Source organism: Leptopilina boulardi, unplaced genomic scaffold (genome assembly GCF_019393585.1).
Source record: "Leptopilina boulardi isolate dan_hultmark-lab unplaced genomic scaffold, ZJU_Lbou_2.1 LbouV2_38, whole genome shotgun sequence".
Classification (NCBI taxonomy): Eukaryota; Metazoa; Arthropoda; class Insecta; order Hymenoptera; family Figitidae; genus Leptopilina; species Leptopilina boulardi.
In genome coordinates, this window is record NW_026137951.1 from 2,713,274 (window position 1) to 2,732,500 (window position 19,227).

General features: G+C 27.2%; 1 protein-coding gene and 1 long non-coding RNA gene across 2 annotated transcripts in view; both read left to right on the forward strand.

Moving 5' to 3' along the window:
- The window catches only part of LOC127288171 (headcase protein), a 145,953-nt gene that overhangs the window by 76,835 nt on the left and 49,891 nt on the right, over positions 1–19,227 (forward strand). The gene's annotated exons all lie outside the window — the stretch shown is intronic.
- LOC127288192 (uncharacterized) overlaps positions 1–19,227 on the forward strand; it is a 56,974-nt gene that overhangs the window by 24,317 nt on the left and 13,430 nt on the right. Inside the window, exon 2 of the long non-coding RNA XR_007844000.1 lies at positions 17,048–17,155. This is a non-coding gene — a long non-coding RNA (uncharacterized LOC127288192). The remainder of the gene's footprint in view (positions 1–17,047; positions 17,156–19,227) is intronic.

Consider the following 19,227-nt stretch of genomic DNA (forward strand, 5'->3'; position numbering starts at 1 on the left):
TCCTCCTTTGGATTTTACGCTCTTTATATAGATGGTTCGAAGAATATATGTTTTCTATAAAAATTGCTAGATATAAATTTAAAAAAAAAAGAAATTTTGTTTTTATTTAGTAAAATTGTTTAATTTTTTTTTTTTTTATATTTTATAGAGACACAATTTAACATTTTTATTTTCGTAAAAAAATTTACAAAATTTTTTTTTTCGCGAAAAATATAATTGAAATTAATAATTTTTAAAGTATGTAAATTAATAATAAGTTTATATATGACGTCTCGCGAGGATATATGAGTGACCATTAAGTCCACTTGTTAACAACGGGTTTTGGTTTCACTTAAAAGAGGCAGCCCTTAAGTCTTCTTGACTCGTTGAAAGGCCAATTTACTAATATTATATGCACGTTCATGTCAACATTATATTTCTTGAAACTTTTTTTTCCTTTTAAAAGCAAATTAATTAGTTATTTTGAAAAATGGCAGCATTTTTTGTAAGTAATTTTTTTTTTTAAATCGTTTCTTAATACTTGAAAATAATTTAAAAAATTATTAGTAAAACTAATTTTCATTAATTAATTTTTGAGAGAATAAATTAAATTCAAGAGTAATTGGTGAGAAAAAACAAAGAATTTAGACTGAAAATTATTTCGCAATTCGTTGAAAAAAAAAAAATAAATAAAAATAAGGGAGGTTGTTTGTAAAAGTTGTAAGCACGCGAGTTAAGAAAATTTCGGCTGAAACGAATTCTCGCAGTGTTATAATAGATAATCATCAAAGGAACAATACCGCAAACGCGAGGGGGTTCTTCGGAAGTTTTAGCAATGTTTTTTTTTTCTCTTTTTTTTTTATTCGTGAAGTGCAATTAAACAGTCAGGCAATGTACTTCCCCCCGAGAGAGAGAGAGAGAGAGACAGAGAGAAGAATTGCGTGGTGACCACGAAGCAATTAAATTAAATAAGAGAAATGTCGGGATCAGAGACATGTCTGTTTTTTTGTTTGACGGTTATCCGCACTGTATATATCCTATATAATAACGGTGAACGGCGCTCGTCATCGTTCACAACCAGATGAATCGATCTTTTCATCCGTTAATGAAGAGACAAGTTTATTTCAAAGTATTTTGCTACTTCTAATCAAAATATGATTGTTTCAAAGAAATTTTTTTCTGAGTTTAATTAAATGATCAAATAATGAAGTTTTATATCGATTTATTTATTTTTTTATTAAATAACAAAATGATTGTAGTCAATTAATTAGTTATAAAATTGATTAGGTAATTATTTAATTTGAATGAATTCGATAGTTTAATTTTTCAATAATTTTTGTTTATTAATTTATTATTAATTAATTATTAATTTGTGATGAAGAACAGTTATTTTTTATTTTATTTTTATGTTGACGCTTATGGCGAAAGTATTACGATAGTTGGCCTTGAGCATTCACATGTTCGAAGAAGAGAGGGCCTAAAGGAGATCTCTCATTCGGCTCGTTAAAACATATTACGTGGAGGGTCGAACCGACGAACGAAGAACGATCGTGTATATGGGCGCATTCTCAATGAGTAACGAATGAGGGGGCGCCGGAGGAGCTTGATATAATAATGACCCAGACGAGTTGCATCCTTGTGCTATATCAGACTGCGTATTTTCTCTCTTGCTTCAATGACTTATCTTCACATTTACGAAAAAACAAAAAAAAAATTCCCATCCCTAAAAAAAAGTTATTTTTTCCATTATTTTATTTTTTAAAAATCAAAAATTCTGATTCTTAAAAAAATATTTTTATTTATTTTATTTTTGTAAAATAAAAATTTGATAGACAATTTCTATTTTGTAATCCATTTTCAAAGAGTTAAATTAGTCTCGTTAATAGTCATGAAACGCATAAAATTGTCGGAACATATCGTGTGGTATTAATTACGCAAATTGGCTCCAGAACTTTGTAAAACACAATAGAGGGATGGATATAAATATAAGAGAAAGCTTTTATTAGGTTACAATTATTTTTCAAAGGAAAATCGATTTATAATAAAGGAATTGAAAAATTCTACTTGTTTCGTAATAACAAAAGTAAAAATAAAATATAATAAGACTTAATGATCTTGCGATCGATTGGTTTTATATCTCGAGGAGAAAAATGCCTTTTGTCCAAAATAATTATTGAAATTATTTTTCACATATTTTTTTTACAAGTGGAGAAAAAAAAATTCTATTTTCCCATAATAATATAGTTATAGAAATTAAAATTTTTTTTTTTTAGTATTTTTCTCTCACAAGATTTATGCGTGTCTAAATTAGCCGAAACAGAGTATCACTCTTGTGTTCACTTGTTTTCACGTAAGTAACTCGTGGAGCATTTTTTTTTTTTTGGACGCGCCAACCCTCACTTTTGTGATATCTCTTACCCTTTTATTCTTGAAAAAAAGGGGTCGCGGAGCAAAACCGCGAGGGAAAAAGTAACTTTCCTGTAGGAACAAGAGTATATATATATGTATATATATTTAAGAAAAGTTGCACCCTCAATTTTTGTTCACCGCATTTTGTCGCGCGAGCTCCATATATTTCAACGCAAGTAGGATAGAGCGTAATTTATCCTTTTGACAAATTAATATCTTAAAAATACAAGACTATAAAATTCAAATAGGACAATTTTTATTGCCCATATATATTTATTTTATGGGATGCGAACATTTTTTTGTTTCTTTCGTCGATTCGACACGCGTAATTAAAATTGTTACTCATACATGAACCACGTATATATATATATATATATATAGGAACCGGAACGAACCTTGTGGTTGAGATGTGAGTTGTGTCGAGAGTATTTCATTTTTACCGCAAATCAAATTGAAATACAAACCCCGTCGAATGTCGAAACTCTACGAAGGGGGATGATTTTCATGGTAACTTTATATTCTCTGTTGTCAATTATTTCTGTTGATTAAATATATATATAAATTTTATGGAAAATATATATATATATGGTGAATATAATGTGATTTTAATGGAGTTGAGTTCATTTAGAAACTATTTTTTTTTCTCTCTAATTGACAATCAGATATTTTATTTTTCTTTGTAAATTAAATTTTATGAAAAATCAATTGATAGAATTTTGTTGATTAAAAATTTTCTTAATTGAAAAATTTGTTAATTAAAAAACTTTTTAATTAAACATTCTGTTAATTGAAAATTTTGTTAAATTTATAAATTCTTTTTTAATTGAAAATTATATCAGAATGAAAATTCTACAAAGTAGAAATTTTTTTTGGTGAAAATTCAGTATTATAAACTATACAAAAATAAGCAAATTGAAAAAGTAAAATTGTTCACCAAAGTGTCTTCCTCTTTATCTCTCTTGCGATTTCCGTGTGAAAACTTTGACGTTGACAAAAGCGCACAGGTGTGTTTCTCGTGAGGTATGGAAATGAGTCCTGTTTTCGTGGAAGTCTCTTAGAAATCCTCGAGTGTTTATCATCGCCATTCATCCATTCCAATACGTCTCGAGGCGCGTATATACAACGAAACACACCTGATGTCTGCATTATTGTACTGTATATTAGTCGCGCATGACTTGTATATATATATATGATCTTCATCGTTACGTGCATTATAGGCACGAGCTCATCTACAAACAGGACACGCGCCTCTTCTCGCATTTTCTGCTCCTAGAATAAGATATGAAAAATCGATAGATAATTCAGCTTGGAGAAAATATACTCGATTGTTTTTTTTTTTTTTTTTTTTTTTTATAACTCCTTGTAATTTATTACTGTTTCGTCATTTAGTCATTCTTCACTCCTTTGCATAGTTAATATTAATTCATTTCCTTTATTAAATTGCAAATTTCATTCATATTTTTGCAAATATCATATGGTGATAATAGAAAAAAATTATTAACTTTTTAAATAAAAATTATATTCTCATTGAGAGTAATAATTGTTTATTCGAGATATATATGATTTATTTTATTTTAATAAGGATATATTTAATAAAAATATATTTAAAAATATATTAACCCTTTGCGGCATAGTAACACTCTTGAGTGTCACCTTTTTTCTTGCACTTTTTTGAATACTTCAGCCACTATTTTACACACATTTCAGTAACAAAATGTATTTAAAATGTATTTTAGAATATCTATTACAATATAACTCCATTAAAAAAGTGTTTTTTATAAATAAAATAAATGTTATAAACAAATTAAGTTTAAAAATAGCGTTTTTTTTACAATAAATGTAATTGTGACTAAACAACAATAGGAAATAACCTAACAATAATGTCTATAAAGTTTTCGGGGTCGCTGATTACGAATCTGGCATCAGATTTTCAAAATTCAAAATGGCGGATCCAATATGGCGGATGACAAAATGAAAAATTGATCGGATTTCCTTGAAACTTGTAACTCGTGGGTTTTTGGGGGCGCTGATTACGAATATGACGTTAGAATTTCAAAATTCAAAATGGCGGATCGCAAAATGAAGAATTGATCGGATTTGCTTGAAACTTGTTACTGCTGTGTTTTTTTGATGTCGCTGTTTATGAATATGACTTTGGATTTTTATAATTCAAAATGGCGCTTTTGTGTGTGTGTGTGTCTGTGATCAATTTTAACAAAATTGTCCGCTATATTGGATCCGCCATTTTGAATTTTGAAAAACTGACATCGGATTCGTAATCAGCGACCCCGAAAACCCCCGAGTATAACCAGTTTCGAGCGGATATGATCAATTTAAAAAAAATTGTCCGCCATATTGGATCCGCCATTTTGAATTTTGAAAATTTTTAAAATCTGGCTTCGGATTCGTAATCAGCGACCTTTAAAACCCCCTATAATGCACTTCAATGATAAATTCCTGTTAAAGAAAAATGTATGCTTCAAAGGGTTAAACCGAAAAAGTATTTAGTATAACAATAATAATTTAATAAAAATATATTAAATGAAAACGACTATTATTGTTTCCAAATAATTTTGTTTTTATTGTATTAATGAACGAAATCACTTGAGTTAGCGAGAGACTCTCAATGATCGGATTCGAATGATATAAAAAAGGGTTTCTGAAGGGCTAAGGGAAAGTTATTGTAAGATTTATAGGTTTTCCTTGGTCTCGACGCTTTGGACACGCGATTTCACCGCACAGACAGACAGCCAGACATACCGTATATATAAAAAAATACTCTTTTGTGAGAATCACTTCTTTTTCCGGAGAAGCTTTTTTTCTATCTGACAAACGCATCCCGCGATTATGGTCGTGCGCGCCCACGGGATATCATCCTAAAAGGGGGAGCGAAAAAAGCGTAAAAAAAAAGAATAGACCACACGATTTTCGACACATGTCAAGTCCCAAAGGTATCATCTCTTTTTCTCTTTTTGTGCGTCCTGATAAAAAAAAAAAAGAAAAAAAAAACTTTTGCGTGATCGTTCAACATGCATGGTAAATTACATGTTTTTTAAATAAACGATAAAAATTTTTTTATCTGATATTTTTGGTATCAATTTGATATTTTTATGAACTGTTGTTGTTTTTGTATATATTTTATATGTATAATTATTTTGTTTCATTAATAATTTTTCCCTCTGTGTTTTTTTTTTTGAAATTTTAATTTGAAACCCCAATTAAGAGGCAATTATTATTATTTTTTTTTATTTGAAACGCGAATTTATATGTCAAGGTATATAAAAGTGTTTTTTTCGGTGAGAGTTAGAAAGACGAAGATTCAAATTAGCAATGCTCTTTAAGAATTAAGCGAGAGATAAATTAAAAATGAAAGGTGAATGTAGGAAGGAAGCAGGAGGGTAAAAAAAAAATGCTAATTTATAACAAGGAACCCCTCTTGTATAAAAATCTTGAAAAAAAAATCGTACCTCTCAAGAGAAGAGTAGATACACATTTTTAGCATCGCGAAAGGCGATTTTAATTGAAAGTGAAAAGAATGCAATTATATTTTCAACTTTAATTGGGTTTGGCAGAATTATGGAGTGGGATATATGGCCGATATAGAGAGAAAGGAGGGGGATGGTATCTGAAAATGTTAACTGAAAACTCGCGGGCGAGGGTACATAATAAAAGAGCAAAGCTCTCCCTAATATCGAATGCAATTATCGTTGTTTGGAGTGACATGCAAAGAAATAAGTATGTGCAAAGCTATATTCTCGTAAAAGCTTTCAATAATTTTCTATTAGACTTCTGAAAATTAAATTTATTTTAAACTTTTCATTTGTTGAATTATTTTCATTTTTAATATATAAAAAAAAATAATAATATAATATTAAAAAAAATTATAAAAAAAATAAATAAAAAATATTTTAATTATTCACGATTATATATAATTTTTTCATTTATTATTAAAATTGTTTAAGAATGTTATGCGAGTAAAAAAAATCGAAAAAAGAATAAATTCTAATAATCGATACAGAGACATTAACTTTTGTATATATATATATCTATCAATATATTCTCCCTTTTCGCCAACTTTCACGAGACACAACGAATATCATTGTATATTTGTCATTGAATTCACATATCAGAGGTTTATCTTCCTTCTGCTTCCGCAGTCAGACACTCTATACGTTTCTTTATTTGACGCAAACTATATATATATGAGAAGAGATCTTTTTCAATGGTAACAAAAAAAAAGTGAACTCTGATACGATATTTTCAAAAGAGACGATCCTTTTTTTTCCTCTTTCTATGTTATGACTAAAATTGCAAAATTATTCAAAATATCAATTTTTGATAATTTTTAAAATCATTTTAATTTCTCTGTTGCTTTTATAAAATAAAATAAACATGTAAAATCGTATATATATAAATAAATTGTAGTTTTTTAAAATAAAAAAAAATTACACAATTTGCATACAATTGATTTTGTAGTAAGATTTAATACTTCCGATGAAATTTCGTGGGCGTATTTTCAATTGATATCTCGATTGAATTTTTTTGTCTCTCTGATTTTTTTCATTAAAATTCTTATAAACTACTTTTACATGAGCAATAAACTGGTAAAATATAAAAGCTTAATATAGTAAATATAATCGAATGCCACATATAACTAATCATTTTCTAATCTTCGACGATGTCGACAAAAGTCTCCAATGTATTTTTTCTTTTTTTTTCTTTCTTTCTCTAATCGAAATAACCCGGAATTCCGAACTGTATATATGTAGCTTTCACTTCTTGTTCGTTTGCAATTAGCTTCTTGTATATGTACACCAACAGGGATCCGTTGTATATTACGGTGATTTCAATCTAACATTAAAATGTAATATAATACGTTGGTACAACAAAGAATTAAATGGCCGCGATTGCGCTGATTATAGACCGCTGGTACGTGTACAATATTACTATTTTTTTTTCTTTTTTTTTCCCTATTTACCTTGATAGGAATCGTGAGAATTCTATCGAATTTTTAAACTTACGGCCATATATTAGAAAATATTTCTATTTTTTCATTAATAAATTAATGAATATTTCATTTATTAATAATTATTAATTATTTAGCTATTATTTATTCACTACACTGAAAAAAATTATTTGATTTAAATAATCGGTAACTTGACTATTAAATAAATATTTACTTGAACCAAAAAAAAAGTAAATATATTTCATTTGATAATAGTCAAGTAATTGATTATTTGAATAAAATAATTTTTTTTTCTCAGTGTGTAACTATTAGTTTTTTTAATATTCATTTGTGATAATTTATTTATTTTATTTAGAAAAAAAATATATTATCTTAGGAATAAAAATGTAATCTGAGTTTTATCGCATTTAAAAACAAAATTATTTTCTATTATATATAAAAGTTACGCGAGACGTATATTTAAGCAAGTTAAATAAAAGATATATGCAATATGATTGATAATTTATTTCGTAACTTTTTTTTTATATACGAGCAAAAATGAATAGGGCCCATTTTGTGTTCCATTTAAACTTTTTAAAATAAATAAATTAAAAAAACGTCGATAAAGTTCACAACTATGATTCAATTTCCTTGAAGGAAATTAAAATTATAGTACACCTATATATGTTCAATATATCATAACGCTGAGAATTCGATAAACAATAGATCAAAGCATATATTTATACAAAAGTAACACTCTCGCGTGTGAGCTCTTGAATAATTCATACATTGTTGATTACTTGAACCGTTATATAAATAATTGATACTTGAGTGATTTTTCATCAGGAATACAAAGAGTATGTATTTATATATATATATACTTTTGTATATATACATTTGTATGTCTATTGTGAAACACTACAGTAATGTTAAAGCGTCGATCGTAAATGTTGTACAATCTTCTTTCTGCCAACGTGTCTCGTTTCTCCAATAAGTTCGTAAATCATCGACAACCCAATATACATTTGACTCAGTATTATATTGACTTTTCAGAAATATTGTTACATATATATTTCCTTTATCTCGAGACCCATGACTTTGTACATATATATATATACAGATTTAATATTTGTGCTCCCAATTTATTTTTATACTCAAAAAATTTGAAACTAAATTTTAGTTGAAATAAATAAACTTTGAAACAATTAATTTTAGTTGAAATTACCAAATTCGAAACAATCAAATTTTGGTTGAATAAACCAGTTAAATTACACCTAATTTTATTGAACTAATTTTTTATTGTTGAATCAATCAAAATTATTTTGTATATTCCAGTTTAAGTTATCATCTAGATATGATAATATTTAAATAAATTTCAGGAAATTACTGGATCAAAATTTTGATTTATTATTATGAAAAACAAATCAATCGTTTCGACACCAACGTTGGTGTCCTCTTCAGTATTTAAAACAAATATAATTGTTGAAACAAAATTTTCAAATTATAACATCAAAAAAATTTTAAAACTAAAATAGGGTCAACCGGGGTAAATCCGAACGCTTTTAGTAAGTTTCAACAATAACATAAGTTTTTTCTTTAAAAAAAAATTACTTCCGGTATTCTGGTGCATGAAGTTGTTACCTTACTTCCGTAGAACAATTTTATGGGGTAGCAAAAATTTTTGATAAATTACAATCGCAGGAAACTTAGCGTTCGTATTTACCTCGATACTTTGCAACTTTCCTAAAATACCGGGGTAAATACGAACGCCACTGTATTTCAGAAAAATCTTAGGGAAAATAAATTTAAAGTATTGCAATTGTTAAACTTATATAAAAACTCAAAAAAAATACGATCATAAACCTATTATGTAATAATGCATCATATATAAATACAAAAATCAAACAGGTTAAAAATTAAAATGAATTACACAATTAAAGCCTTCAATTACTTTATCAAATCATAACGGATTTTTGCAAAACTTGGTACAGAAAGTATTTTGGAGTGATTGAATGTAAATACAAAAATAAAAGTGAAATTTTTTAAATTCAAAATGGCGGATTTTCCTAAAACTTATTTTTAAAAATGATCAAATTTGCTAACCCTGAAACCCCCCGAGTAACAATTTTCGAGCGAATCCAATGAATTTTTTAATTCTCGTCCGCCATTGTGAATTTTGAAAAACTGACTTCAAATTGGTAATTAGCGACCCCAAAAACCGTAGAATACCAAATTTTATTAAGATCCTGAAAAACTTTTTTCAACAAACCATTTGGCAAAAAAATTGAAACACTCCTTCGAATGAGCCAAAAATTTTGAACGTTCAAATGAACAAAATTTTTTTTTGAAACTTCTTTAAGTACGAATTTTATTACAAAATATTGTTTTAAATATCTAGAAAGAAGTTATTAATTTAATATTTGTTTAATTTACTGTATTATTTTACATTGACATTATAATTTTTAATAATATAGATTGAAAAAAATATTTTGTTCATTTGAACGTTCAGAATTTTTGGCTCATTCCTTCGAGAGAACAGAGATTAAGTTTCTGCTTATTAATTACTAACGAGGATACGTATAGAAAGAAAAACTTTTTTCTATGTACTTTTATAATGTTAAAATAATAGTGTAATCAAATAAAAACAATTTTGTGTGGCTCTGATGTAAAAAAAAATTATTGAAAATACCGTTCGGATTTACCCCGGTTTTCCAATTTTCCTGGGTAAATATGAACGGTCTGATATTATTAATAAAATTTTACAGAAGGCAAAAATAAAAAATAGTTTCTGTTCTAGTATTCATAACAAACAATTATAAATAATAAAATAAATTTTTAGCTTCTTTTTCTTCAAATACGAGACAAAATACTGAAAGAGTGTCATCTTTGATTTTCAATCTTTTTTGCAATACTCGTTATCTTTGTTTATGCTGTTGCTAATTAACAAACGAAAAATGGGATAATACTTAGAATCTCTTGAAGAGGATCTGAGGTAAAAATTCTCATATCGAACTTATTTTTAAAAATTTTAATTAAGCTGAAATAATTAGCGTTCGGATTTACCCCCCGTTCGGATTTACCCCGGCTGACCCTACATAAAAATTAAAAATTTATTTAAAAATTATTTTGGTTAAAAAAAAAATTAGTTCAATAAAATTCTTTATTCATTCGAAAAATTAAAAAAAAAAAATAAACCAATTATGTGTCCTGAAACGGTGAAAGGGACCTTAGAAGCAAAAAATTATAGGTTATGTTTGCTTTTATCTTTTTGTTTCTGTAATACCAAAATCAATATTTTTTTATTAAATTATTTTTTATATGATTTTAATCATTGGTTTTGATCATCTTTGTGTATTTTTATTTCAAAATTTCAGAACATAACCTATAATTATTAATTTTTTAAGGTCCCTTTCAGCAGCGACAGAGAATATATATTTTTTTTGAATTGAATGAAACAAAGTTCGTTTGAAATAACCAAATAAGAGAGCGTAGGAAATTTTTATAATAAATATTGTGAAAAGTGGTGCGAATCTATTAAAAAAAAAAAAAAAAAAAAAATTTTTTATACCCGTTTCTTGACGCTTCTCTCTTCCTCGATTTCCAATGACTATTTTTAAACAGTTTGGCATCAGTTCAGATCTTTGCTTGATCTTTCTCGTTGTGTTCTTTTCTTTTTCATGCTTTTGCCATTTCTTATTTGCTCTCGTATATATATATATATATAAAATCGTGAAACACGTGCAGATACAAGCGTCCGAGAATCACACGAGACCGGCGAATAAAGCACGCGTTTATATATACGTGTATATACACGCTCGCGGGAATACAAAGTCTCGTCGGTTATGGGCAACGCGTGTGGTCCAAGAAAACGCGGATAGCGCCCCAAGGAAAGGTTTCTTTTTTTTTAATCTCATTTTTCTTATTGTTTTCACATCCCACTTCATTGGGTATCTTCTTCATACGTTTAATCTTTAATTCACATTTTTGCCCCGAAGTTCAGATGCGATTTACAGAATCTTTTTTTTTTTTTTTTTTTTTTTTTTTAAAAGAAAAATGTTTACTGTCTATAACCGTTTTTTGTGTAATTCCGTGAAAACATTATTTAGCAAAAAATTTTACTTATTAATATTTATTTTATTTATCAAAATACGAACGAAAATTTGAAATTTTGTTTTTAAAAATTGCTATAGATTACATTGTTAGATATTGAATAATATATGACACCTTAAGTTTTATGCGGAAAGAAACTATGTTGAGAAAATTACCCTTTAGCTTCTTTCTCTCGTTACAAAATTGCCATCGGAGGTTTTTTGTTGCTGTATTTTTATTAGCATTTTGTGTTTTTTTTTTTGCCCTTTTTGTTCTTGGTTGCTTTTTGAAAGTAGAAGGTCTGCATTTTTGTTATGCGGAGAACTTCCGTCTAATTGGTAAGCAAGTCAACGAGACTGCCGTTTCCAGCCATGTAGTTTGTAAATCGATCGCGAAACTGTCTACTATTAGGACGCCCCATTGGTAGAACACAATTTACAAGATTAGAGGGATGTTAGGGAAATTGGAATTTTTATTATTCGAAAAATTTATCATCCCATTTTGCAAAAAAAAAAAAAAAAAAAAAAATATTTTTATTTTAAAAAACAAATTGAAAAAAAAATTGAAAATCGATTTCATTTATTATATCCAGCCTATTCATTTATAATTTGTTCAGGTCATTGTCGATGATTATGAGAGAAAATTTTATTTTTCCTCCCTTTTTAGTTTGCGATTATAACCGACGACAATAATAATAATTATTATTCATATATATATATATATATATCTATTTTGCAACATTTCGAGGTTATCGCTGTTCGTTTTTATAAAGAAATTTTCGATAATAATGTTCGATAACAATGAGAAGCAATAAATTTATTTTGCACTCCCACAATTCATTATCTTATTTTCAAAACTTATTTTTTTTTTTAACAAATTTTTTAAAACAATTTAGTGATATTGAAAATATTTCATGAGAAAGAAATATTTTTTTTTCTTTTTTTATCAGTTTATAAAAATTAACAATGACTATTATTATTTATGAAATAACCTCGATGGGATAAATGAATAAAAATAAAATTGTCAATTAGAAATCTAGAAATTATTATTATAATAATGTAAAATTAAAAATGGAAAAAAATATTAAACCGGATAAAATCAATTTGAGATTAATGACTGTAAATGTGTGTCCGTCAGAAAGAGAGGATTCGTCTTCATTTGTCACTCAAGTCGCCTATCATTAACTCAGTTGATTTGTTATTAAAAAAAAAAAACCGATAAAATATATATATATGCAAACAATCACTTTGGAATTTTACTTAACGATAAGTAACCCTTTCTCTAAATATCAAATAAGAAAATAAAAAACCTCTTATTGCTGATAGTGTTTGCAACAAAAAAAAAAAAAAAAAACAAAAAAATTGACATAAAAATAATGTTACTTATTGACATTTTCTTTAACATGCGACCCCGTTTATTATAATACCGGATTTGATTTTCTTTGTAATAAACTCATAAATTTCTATCTGAACTGATATCATACAAATATATATATATATATATATATATATATATATATATATAGAAATGCGAAAGACGAGCTTTTGGTATTGTATATATGTATAGCATTTCAAGGGGTCGTATATTTCTATAATCAAACTCAACTTTTTCAATATAGAAAGACACAAGGCGAAAGAAAAAATAAAATAAATCTCGTGAATTGGACATTCAAATTTACATAAATGAATTTTTTTATACATTGATTTTTATCAAGATGAATATTTTTTCAAGAGAGAGGAATCCCTTTCCCCCTCTTTTTTTAGGGGGGGGGGGCAGGGGGATTGAAAGATATTTGGAGAACTTAATCGAAAACGAGATGTTACTTTCGAATGGTTATTTTCATTGTCAAAAATATTGCTATTTTATTGTTCAAAAAGAAAAAAGAAAAAAAAATTGTAATTGTAATAACAAGTACAGTAAAAACCTCGATTATTAGAACCCTCCTTTATTCTAACTACACTGAAAAACAAATTTATTTGATTCAAATACTCGATTACTTGACTATTATCAAATAAATATTTATTTGTATCAAATAATTATTATTTGAGTCAATTAAATGGTATTTGTTTCAAATACAAAAATTATTGGTTCAAATACAATTTATTTAATTCAAATAAAAATTATTTCGTTCAAATACAATTTATTTAATTCAAATAAAAATTATTTCGTTCAAATACAATTTATTTAATTCAAATAAAAATTATTTCGTTCAAATAAATATTTATTTGATAATACTCAAGTAATTGAGTATTTGAATCAAATAAATTTTTTTTTCAGTGTATACATTATTTCATCTAAACTTTTTTTATAGTTTTCTATTACAACCATATATATAGAAAATTACAATTGTTAATAATTGCTATTTTTAGTCATTACTATTTTTAATAAATACTATTTTTAATAATTACCATTTTTAATAATTACTATTTTTAATAATTACTATTTTTAATAAATACCATTTTTAATAATTACCATTTTTAATAATTTAAATAATTAATTAATTGAATCTTCGATAATTAAAGTCATTAGAGAAAATGTCAATAATAATTAACGACACTAAAAGCACAAAAAAATCCATTTTCTTTGATCAGAATTTTTTTTTTCTCTGGCATAAATTTGAGAAGTACAGTGTTCGAATAGAGCTTTTTTTTTTCTCTCTCTCTCTCTATGGATGCAGGGTCGCGTTAATTGGACGGATGATGCCGCTAAATCCTCCGGACCCTAAAAGCCAGTTCAGACAAGCTCAACACCCACCGCGGCCTCTCGCAACCGAAGTGCTTTGTCAGAAATTAGAGAGAAAGTACTCACCCATATATATAGTTGCATTTATAGTGGTAGTGTGCTAGGGTAGAGAGAGAGAAAGAAAAAAAAGAGCTTCGCGAAAACCACAGGAGAGAAAGAGGAGAGAAAAAAAAGGAAGGAATCGTCGACGTAACGTTATACTTTTTCTCAGAGGAAAAATATATATTTACTCTTGGGACTATATTCGGATAGAAATAAAAACCTCTTTTTTTTTTTTTTTTTTGCTAAGAAAAAGCCTCTCTTTTGCGAGAGATGAGAGCATTAATCCAATTCAAGAAGCAAGGTAAAACTACGACCATAATTAGTTGCGAGAAGAAAAAGAGAGGATTTATTCACTTGCTGTATATATATTTTTTACCTTAAAATGCAAAACTTGCCTCGTTTAAAATCTTATAAATTCTCGTCTAATTTTTTTTTTTTTTCTCAAAGAGAATATAACTAATTTTTATTTATCGTCAACAACTTTTCACGAAAGGTTATTAATTTTTTTTGATAATTAATAAACGAATTTTCGTAAAGGAGTTGAAAATTTCCTATTGTGAATACACATGGGAAAAAATAGAATTGATTTATATCGATCAAATAAATATTTAATTGTACCAAATAATTTTCATTTAAATTAAATATATTGTATTTCAACTCAATAATTATTTAATACAAATAAAATATATTTATTTTTTAATATTCAAGTAATCGATTATTTATTTAAGAAAAATTAAGCCCAATAGGTAAAAAGAATAAAATAATTTTTTTACGCTTTTTTTAAACTAATTTTTAGATTCAAAAAAATGTTTTATTAGAATCAAATATAATATATTTGAGTTAAATAAACGTATATATTTGCCTCAGAGCCTACTAGCTCAATTTTGTCGTGTATAAAAATTTTATTTGTCATAAATAAAATTTTTATTTAAATTAAACAATTTATTTGAATCAATAATAACTGTTTATTTGAATTAAATAAATATTTATTTATCTCTGAGACAAATATATAATTTCTCTGGTTGCTTTTTGAATTATCGCTTGATGAAAATTTAGATATAGGATATATTTATTATTAAAAAATATTTTATTAATAATAAAAATTAGTTTTTTTTTTTTTTGGTTTCTTCAATTATTTTTTTTCATTTCATCAAAATTTGAAAAGGGAATAATTTTGAAATATGGAAAAATGTAATATTGGAGAAAAGAAAAGAAGTGTGTGACATGTGTTATTGCAGGTGCATAAATATGTCGTGAAAAGTATGAAAACAAATATATAAACGAGAGAGAAATTGCGAGAGTGATAAAAGAACGAGGGGGATATATCTCGGATTGGGGCTGAGTGCATTTAATTAACAATTGCCATTTTTTACACGTCTGGACGACTCTCAGAGAGATAAACAGAGAGAGAGAGAGAGAGCCAAACTCGAATATATTTGCTCCAAGTCATTTTTTTCGGATTTTCTTTTTTTTTTTATTTTTGCCTTACGAACTCGTCCCTTGAAATTATCTACTCGTGTAACGAGTTTCCTTTCACGGCTTACCGCAAGTTCAATTAAATTTTGTCTTATGCAGAATATTTTCGACAGAAAATTCTACTTATTTAAGAATTAACAATTTTTGTCTGCAAATTTTGTTTTTTCGTACTTTATTTTCAAGAGACACTCTTTTTTGTGATTTAAAAAATGAAAAATTATTTTTTAATTTTTAGTTACACTTTTTATTTTATTTTAATAATAGAAAGAGAGAAAATTTAATGTTACCAATTTATATATATATATATATATATAAAAGCATTCTTTCAATTTTAATTAAAAAGCCCTTTTTCGTTAGATAATCTCCAATTGGATCTCGGGATTAAAAATGTTGTATCCCGAGGCTCGCATATAACCCTTTGGACGAATTCAAAACCAATTAAAAAGTTCGTTTGGTTCGCGTACGGGAAATGAAATTAAATACAGCTTTTCTTATATATCTTTAATTAAAGTCGTGTTAGTGTCATTTTTAATTATTTCAATGGAAATTGTTCGCAACTTTAAAAAATTTTTTTTTTTTTAATTATAAATTATATATTAAGTACTTAATATTTATGAAAATATAAATAAATATAAATATAAATTAAAAAATAAGAAAAACAATATTTTCTTGTCGACTCAAAATTTTTTGACAAAATGTTTTATGTTTCCGTTATGACGCACTAAATACGCCCTTTTGACGTTTCGTGAATTGTGCATATATATATATATATATATATATATATATATATATATATAGAAACCACGAAACGCGCAATGTCCGTGATTAATAGAAGGGTCTCGAAACACGATGCGAATTTTGGCGTCACGGTGTCTGCATTTCAGACTGCATTGTTTCACAAAGCATGAAATTTCGTACGCAGCAGTAGTATATAGTGTGCGATACGGTCACGAAATTTTGCAAAAGCAGGAAGTGCATGTCCGCCTTGTTTTTTTTTGTTTTTTTTTCTTTTTTTTTCCAAGTAAATTTGGGGAACTTAATTTACGTTGAGTATCTGCTTTCTTTTTCCCTGGGCTATCAAAAATTCTTGAACCGTGATATATATATATTTTTTTTTTATTTCGTGCTGAAAATGCGTTAATATATACAGGAAATGGTCAATTGCTGAAGGTTCGCAGGAGGTATATATATAACGGTTGAAGAAAAATTGAAGAAAAAGAAAGAGAGAGAGAGAGAGAGAGAGAAAATATACCAACGTGAAAAGACGATCAGAAGCGATATCGTTGGACAATTTTAAATTCATGAGTACTTGGAACCAGTTTGTTAATAATCTCCTTTCATTATTATTATTTTTTTTTGTTTCAGGTAAGAAACACAAGAAATGTCTCCACACTCGACTGGTTTACACCCCGAAAAAAAGCAGCTGTTACTTTATTATTGAGTTTGTTCACGTTCTATGAACATTCCACTGTTGTAAGTAGTTTTTGATTTTTATGTTTTTGAAAAAAAAAAATTATTGTAGCTTTTTTCTATTTTTACAACTATTAATATATTTTTTAATTTTGGTTATTAAATTGATAATAGTTACTATTAATGTTTATTACAATAATTTGTATTTACTGGTAGCACAATTATTGGTAGTTACAAAAATTGGTAATTACAATTTTTGTAAATTTCAGAATTTCAAAAAAAAATTTTTTTATTGATTATTTCATCGGTTGGTACATATGATTACAAAATCAATGATAGTTAAAACAATTGGTAGTTACAACTGCCAGTGGTTACGTGTATTAGTAATTACAATAATTGTTAGCACAATAATTGGTTGTTCCAATTTTTGGTAATTACAATTACTGGCAGTTACAACAATTGATAATTACAATTATTGGTTGTTAAAATTACTGGCAGTTATAATTTTTAATTGCTGCAATAATTGGAAGTTACAACAATTGGTAGTTACAATTGTTAAATAGTTAGAATTAATAGTAGTTCTAATTATTGGTAGTCACTGGTAGTTACAAAAATAGGTAGCTATAGTTACTGGTAACTATAAAAATTGGTAGTCAAATTCGTTGCTAATTACAACTACCGTAAGTTACAGCAATTGGTAGTTACAATTACTGGTGGAAACAACAATTAGTAGTTACAGTTATATTACTGGTAGTTACAACAATTGGTAGTTAGAATCCTTTTTAGTTACAATCATTGGTTGTTACAATCGCTGGTATAGTTACAATCGTTGATACTTACAACAATTGGTAGTATAATCATTGGTAGTATGTATCACTATTGGTAGATACGTTAATTGGTAAATACAATTATTGGTTGTTACAACTATTAGAAGTTACAAAATTTAATAGTTATTATTACCGGAAATTGCAACTATGGTAAGTTACAATTACTAGTTATTGTTGCCGGAAGTTACAACAATTGGTTGTTACAATTACTGGTACATAGTTTTAGTTATTGGTTCTTATAACAATTGGTTGTTACAATGTTTTATATAACTAATATTATTTGCAGTTACTATTACAATTATTTGTAGTAACAATTATATGTAGTAACATTAATATTTAATAACAATTATTTTTAGTTACAACAACTATTACAGTAATTTAAAACATCTTTTCAATTACCAAATTTTGTAACACTCTTTCGTTTCTATAAATATATATATAGTAAATGTGCGGCGCTAGTCCGATAATATTCAATTTCCTGCGGGAAGGAAAATGATGTAAACAGGAGAGCGTCCACGTTACAAAATATATATATATATAGAGGTAACAATAGAGAAACGTGTGTCGTTGTTGGTGAGCGCATTGGCGAAACGGCGTCTGAATGTGACAGTATCTGCCCGACGTCGACGACAAACGTCGCGGAACTAACGTCAACCCTCTCGCTTTCTCTCTCTTTCGTGACAGTTGCACAATTCCTGTGCGAATTTCACTCGGGTAAATTGTTCTCTACCCATCCGATAGAGTCACAAATGCTCCCTTATAACCAAGATAAGGTACTGTTGTGCTGCTGCTCTCTTCCTTTTACTAAAATCGACATGACATTTTCTTGTTCCTATCTCATATTATTTCAATCCCTCAGATTTACTTCAATTCTCTCAATTTTTCTTTTTTTTTCCCTCCGAATAATAAAATTTTATCGAATGTTACGAAACTTTGTGTCATCACGCGTAAGAAAAACAAAAATTTCTTTATGAATTAATTATAATTAGTTTTTATTATACCATTAATTAAATTACACTATTAAAATAGTGTTTATAAATAAATAAAATTTTAAAACAAAGTGATGAAATTTCTTTTTTGAAATCTGATTTGTAATTTTGTATAATGTCGATATGGTTATGTATATATATATATTGGGATGTACACAATAAGGTTTTTGGTGAATAATACAACACGACATTGTGTACTGCTGTTGACAATGACAAGGCGTGGCACCTTGAAACTTGGGTTTGACAGATCATTTTCGACCTAGTTGCGACATCTGGTTTCATGTCCGGTCCAACCCCTTTCTGTTGGATTGAATATATA